Genomic DNA, 7258 nt, shown 5'->3' with positions numbered 1-7258 from the left:
GATGAAGATAAATAAGCATTTGAAGTTTGAGAGAGTTTGAGATGGCTAAAGTTAAATGGTGAAGACAATGAAGGGTGAACATAGAACCCAAATGATTGAGAAAGCGAGTCCAAGATAGCTGAACGGTGAAGACAGAGCCCAGAAGGCTGAGTGGCTTGAGGGAGACACATAGAACAAAACCCAAATGGCTGAGATTTGAGAAGGTGACGAGAATGAATGCGTGCATTGTGCGAGACAGAGAGAAGTGAGACTAAAAAGAAGAAGAATGGGTCCTTATAGGTGTTGGTCTGCTAGACAGAGTGAGGAGAAGGGTTTTTTATTTTTAAAAATATCAATTTTGTCATTTTTTTGCGACCTGCTGTTGACCCGTAAAACCCGCTCGGGTTCCGGGTTTTTCTCGAGTCTTTAAAACCCGTCCAGTTCTAGGCGGTCCAACCCGGGCCAACTGCTAATCCGGGTTAATTGGTTGAACCAGCCCGTTTTCTTCAACGGGCGACGGTCCGACCGTCCGGATCGATCCGGGTCTTAAAACCTTGCCTAAGATATCCAAGTTTAAACTTGTCATTGACATATTTGCACGTGCTTGTGGTGCATGTCTCCTTTTATAAAAGGAAATGTTTGATTATGCATAAATTATTTTTCTTTTCCTTCCAACGAGATTCTGTAGTTTTCTCCCTAGTATTTAATTAAAAATTTCTTGATATTGCTAGAAAATTTCAGCTAATGTTGTTTATAAATTATTAACTGTGTAATTATTTTATATAGGCAATTTAATTGATATTAAATTCTAATCAATATAGGGAAAATGACATTAAAATTTTAAAATAATGAATTCATGACAGTTAAGTACGGTCAAAATTTTAAAAAGAAAACAATTGTAAATATTGACTCATATCAATATATAACAAGATTTAAATTAAACTATCATGCTTGTTTCTTGATTTGCTTGCTTCGTATATAACATAGATTAATTATTAAATTGTCTGAATTTGTATATAAATTATTGTTATAAAAGACATTATATTTCTTGACAGAAAAAACGCAAGTGGAGAAATTGAATTGAAGTAGAATAAAAAGAAATCAAATTGATCTGGATTGAATTCTATTTATCAGGTTATATTTTTTGAAGAATCATATTTAAGGCCCATTCAAAAAAGTTATTCATAGTTAAGGACCAACGAAATAAATTATTGTTAAAATAAAAAAGTATTTATTTTTTCTTAAAGGAGACTCGTTGTTAATCTTTATTTGTAAATAATTTGAGTGAGTAATTATTAAATGTAATTCTCTCTTTATTTTTTTTTCTCATTTTTCTGTTTGATTCAGTCATCTTTACATACTATTCCGGTCCATTTGGTTTGGCTTTAAGCATGAACGACTTTAAAATAATCCCAACACAGCTGGAATTGAATGATGTGGCCTCGTTTTAGCATTTGAGATCTGGATAAGCGCCAGATAAATATTTCATATTTCATGTACATTGCTTAAGAATGAATAATCTACGAATTTGATGTCTCACGTGAAAATTAAAGGTTGAAGGTTAGGAAGGATACATAAAAATAATGCAGAACTTGATTACGTCCATCACATGTCTACTTCCTTTGCTTGGAGCAGCCTGTGGATAAAATACCGACAACATTACATCATAAATTAACGTAGTTGTTACACTGACGCCATGTGCTAGCTAATCTAGAAGTTAAGTTTTTAGGTTGAAGGTAGTTGAAACTTGAAAGAGAGTGAAAGCATGAGTCAACCATAAAGATCGATGTTCTTTAATTATGAGTAGCTATCTCTCTTTTAATGGTGGCAATTCTCTTCATCTATTTCTCTATTTAATTATCGATGCTAAGTTTGGATTTAACTGTTTGTTGATATATTCAAGTGCTAAAGTTAGTTTCCGCTTTTTTTATATCTTTTTTTTTCCCTCTAAAAATCATCTCTAATTGGTTGGCTAAGAAATTCAAATACACACTTCATCCTCTTGCTATTTTATTGATCGCACGCACGTCACACGATTCGCGTTCCTTGCGAGCTAAATATACTAATGAATAGACTAATTATTAATTAACAGCACAATACTAATCAAAAAGACACTTGATAACTATGCTTTTTTTTTTTTTTTTGCTGACCTGATACCGTTGAGTAATATTATTACTTTGTTAGTTTACACTTTATCTTTACATGTTTTTAAAAAAGTTTTATATTTTTTTGGATTTAAATGCATTTTTTTCCTATATTTTCTTTCCTTCAAAGAATGTTGGGTATCATGTATTAATAAATGAGGTATTTTTGTTCTTTCAGAGAAGAAAAATTTTGCTCATCTGAAAAATAGTTTAGAAAAAATACCTCACTTATTAATATAGAAATGCTTAATGCTTTTGAAAGAATGAAATTCAGAGTGCCCAACGATCCTAAAAAAAAAGTTTAAAAATAAATTAACATCAAAAAACACGTCATATCAATAAAAATAACATAGTTAATAGATCATTATGAAGAAATTTTGTACTCTCCTAAAAAATTGTGCAGGGGAGCAAATGCACCACTTATCAGTACAAGATATTCATTGCTCCTCAAGAAAATTATTGAAAAAGAATGCACTTTAACCCATATTTTTTTATCATTCTTTTAATTCATGGAAGCAACGTAGACACGCATCTATCGCCATGATCCACTTGCGGTGTGGAGTGTTGAGCTACAATCTCACGCCTAAGAAATACTCCGCTAATTTTTGTTATAAATCACATCCAACATAGTTGTTTGAAAATTAAACAAAAAACTTAAAATTCATTAATTGTGTAAGAATTTAAAAAATTATTAATTGTGCCTTGTTAAATGTGCATATTTTAACAATATATTTTCTCTATCTAATATTCAATGGAAGATAAAAAGTATTATGAAAATTTAATAATATAATATATAAATAGAATAAAAAAATTCTACACTCCTTGCCCAAGAAGTAAAATCGGATGGAGTAATTTAAACTATTTAGTAACGTAAGGTGACAAGCCTATTTGTAGTTTAAATATTTTATAGAACAAATTATTCCAATTTAATATAATATTCTATATATTAAAAGATCATAGACATGCTCCAACTTGATAATAAAAGTTGGAAGGGAAAAGAAATGAGAGAATGATAATAAAATTGCATAACAGGGAACTTATGATAAGTAAGTCTCTGACAAAATTATCTTAAATAAATGGTAATTCAAACAATTGTAAATAGGAATCCTAATTATAAATTGAGAATTATGTCTAGATTTTAAATATCTTATTTATAATTATAACTCATAAATTTATAATTGCTTGGGCTAAAATATAATTTTTGCCCAAAATCCAACTATTTGTGTTCAAAAGAGTAATTTTGGCTCAAGTTCATCAAGGTCATTTATAAGGAAGGAAGTTATTGAAAAGCCTAGTTGAGTACAATCTATTTCAACAAGAAGATAAATATAAAAAAAAACATGGAAAAAACTGTAATAGTAGCTATAAGAAAGTGGAGCATGAATTATGAAGAAAACTGTCACTTTATATTTATAAAAGGAAAAAGCCACACACCTTCAATTTTACATGCACCTCTATACAATTCTCATGAGACTTCAATAGAATCAAATCTCAATTAACCTAAAAGCATCTCAATCACCTCAATCCTCGATCCAATCAAATCAGATATATTTTCCTTAAGCAAATTCAACACAGCGCCTTTAGTTCATCACACATCTAGCAAAGAGCACTGAAGTTTTCCATCAACTAGCAAAATGCCAACTTCTAGTAAAACAAGAATAACAACATACCAACGCTTCTTTTAGCTTTTTTATATTTATTTGCTGTAACTTCCTATTTATCATTACCAATATCATAGTTGTTTTCAACATGCAAGTCTAGCATGTTTTTCGATTTTTTTCCTCCATTCTCTTTACTTTTAAGCACTTATATTTGAAAAATTGTGGTAAAAGACCCTAGGAACTCACTGTTTAATTTTAAAAGTCAGAACGTTGCAACTTTTGAAAACACACTCATTTGGCACACCTCACACAAAACACCAGAAGCAATTTTGGCATGACTGGTGGGACCCATGCAAGTATACCAATAACATTACTAAGAGTAAGATATTTTGAATTCAAAGATGATTTCTTTAAACCTGATGACTTAGAAGATTGTCACAAGTATTAGGCTTTCCAAAAACTAGCAACCTGAGAACTAAAATACCTAAAGATTCACTCACGGATCACCACTTATAGAGATTTAGTGATACACACTCCAGCAAATTGGGGAAACTGAGTGGGAAAAAAAAAGGTGGGTGAGGTCTCCTATTGAATATATCTCTGAAGACTATTTGATGAATCCTAATTAATTAGTCAAGTCTTCAAGATAGTAAATAGTTTGGTTCACAGTTTCAAGGGGCGCGTCTCCCATTTCGCTTGGTGGATTTTTTTCTTTGAATCCCATGTTGAAGATATTTTAGGAACGAATTGGGATTTTAGTCGCATATTTTCAATTTTTTAAATAAAAAATTTCGGCTGATGTTCTAAAAACTTATCTTTTCATTAAAATTTGAAGATTTACCCTTATTTTTTATTCAAATAATTGATACATAATGAGGCTAATGTTTTCTAATATTTTTATATATTCACGTAAATATTCAGATAAAAAATATTGGTAGAAATATAGTTAAAAGTTAAACATTTTTATACATCAAAGATATTTTTAAAGGACAATTACGAATGAAACAAGAATTTTTTTTAGATTTTTGTTTTTATAAAGGCTTAAGGGGCAAAATTGGCTTTTAAACAATAGGTTCAAGAGTGTTTAGACACTAAACTTGTTTTTTGTGTAATATTTCCATTCAATATTTTCAAAATAGGGCAATATGATCCCAATTATTAGTAAATATTAACATTGATCATCAATTAACAAAAAATTACGAAAAATGATATCATAAATTATATAAAATGACTAATAAAATTATATTGGTCATTTTATATAATTTTTCATCCTTTCTATATTTTCAGTCATTTTTAGTTAGTTTTTTTATCAATTAATAATCAAAGCCAACTCTTATAAACAGTAGGGGCTAATTTATAATTTAATATTTTTATCAACATCATTACCACATTAGAAACATGTTATATATTGCAATATTTTTGTGACACATCATCTTTAGAGATTTTGAACCAAGTTGGCTATAATGATTCTAAGAAGTAGTTTATTAATAAAAAATTACAGGAACTTTAACTAAAGTTGATCAAAATAAGAATCTCAAATGAATTGTGGGTGCTATAATTGTATACTGTTCATAACCTATAATTCTAAGGAGTTTTATATTCTGTCTGTGTACACCATAGTTTCTTACAAATATAATTATACACGTACTTCCTCCATTAAAAAATATACACGTTATTTTTAATCAAATATCATCCTTCAATCAAGTAATTAGTTATTTTTAAATTAACTATATTTTTTTATATTTATCCCTATCAAATATCCTAAAATAAATATCAAGTCATTTATTAATAAGAACATTTTAAAAAATAATGATTATATTTTTGAATGGAGGAAGTGTTTTGGTTTTTGGCCAACATGAATACACTGTGTATGTGTGTATATAGATATATTATAAACACACATTGTTGATTTCAGCGCAGAATAGATTAATTATGTATACACATTTTTGCGCCAAAATTATATGCACACATTGATGTAAGCAAATATGAACCTTTTTTTGTCATGAAATGTTTGTGGGTATGTTACTGTATAGTTCATCCGACTTCAGCATTGACCTTAAACGGGCAAGTGTATGAGATAATTAATAATATAAGTGTAATATGCAATGCGATGAGTTATGCATGAACCTACTTTCAACTTCTTATTTATTATTAAATCCATAATTTATAATGGAAAAATATAAAAATCAACAAACATGACACCATGAATAGTGCACTTAATTATAAGGGTTCGTTTGATTGTTAAAAGGGATTGAAATGAAATTGATTAAAAAAAAAAAAAAATAATATGATTAAAATGTTGAGAGAGATAAATAAACTATATTCATAAGGAAAAATCGTAATTTAATTTTTGTAAAATTAAAAATCATAATTCATGATATTTTTGGAGAGTGTAATGATTTTTACATTTGTAGTATATAATATTAAATTTTTATCATATTTTTTATAAAAAAGAAAAATAATTTAATTTATTTTTATTTTTATATTTTAAAATTCATTTTATTTCTATCATTGTTAGGATCTAAATGCAAGACCTTATTGCCTTTGGATTTGGGGTTTGCTGGTAAGGGCACGTTGCTCTCACTTGTCAAGTCTCGCGTTTGAATCGGCAATACTGCCTTCTTCAGCTCCTCAATTATCATCACCAAATGGTGGACCTTATTATCTAGAGAAAGCAGGCTGAGGGACGCGAATTTTAGACGGCAACGACGTAGCTCAATTGCAAGCTCACGCTAAACCACTTTGGCACCGTTAGCAGTTTTTAAATACGCTATTTGCTCCGTGAAGGCGATTCTTTTAAGTTTCATGGATTGTTCCCATTGTCGGCCTGTCGTCGAATGTAATTCTTATAACTTCTTCCATATTTTAAGTCTCAATTTTTATTTTTTCTTGTCCCTGAATATAAATCTTAATACACGTTTATATACTCTGTAGTTAAACCATATTTAAAAAAAAACATTGCTTACAGAAAATATCTCACTCTCAAATATTTAAGGACGTAGACTTTATCATGTGACGTTTAATCGAGGATAGGATTGAAACAAAAAAAAAAAAGCAAATTTTTACCTATAACCTAGATTTCAATGCTAGTATTTTTTTTTTTTGTATGTGTTTTGAAAAATTGGAACATATAAGAAGCAACTCAAGAGTCAAGACTACGACATTAATGACTAACGAGCCACCTTTCGTGGAAACAATTTTTTTTTTTTAAGAAAAAAACTCAGCTACTATCCACATTAAATAACTAGGCATACAATAAAAGAATCAAATCTGGAGGGATTATGTTGTCACTGTGGGGTCCACAGCGCTCATGCCGGTGAATAAATATTCCAAGCCATAAAATATGCTCCAAGTGTAATGTGATTGGAGATTAAATCGTAAAATGAGTAAAATTGTAAGGAAATAATTTATTATTATGGAAAATAACCTATAAAAAAAGCATCAATTTTTTTTCTCGAGAATAAATCATATATAAGATGGAAGAGAGGGATGTATATACCCCTTTAATCCAAAATACATATGCTATTTTTCTAC

Source organism: Prosopis cineraria, unplaced genomic scaffold (genome assembly GCF_029017545.1).
Source record: "Prosopis cineraria cultivar Desert tree isolate PC_DT_omini unplaced genomic scaffold, ASM2901754v1 PC1, whole genome shotgun sequence".
In the NCBI taxonomy this organism is placed as follows: domain Eukaryota; kingdom Viridiplantae; phylum Streptophyta; class Magnoliopsida; order Fabales; family Fabaceae; genus Prosopis; species Prosopis cineraria.
The sequence above is the reverse complement of the archived record's forward strand: the minus strand, read 5'-3'. Positions refer to the sequence as shown.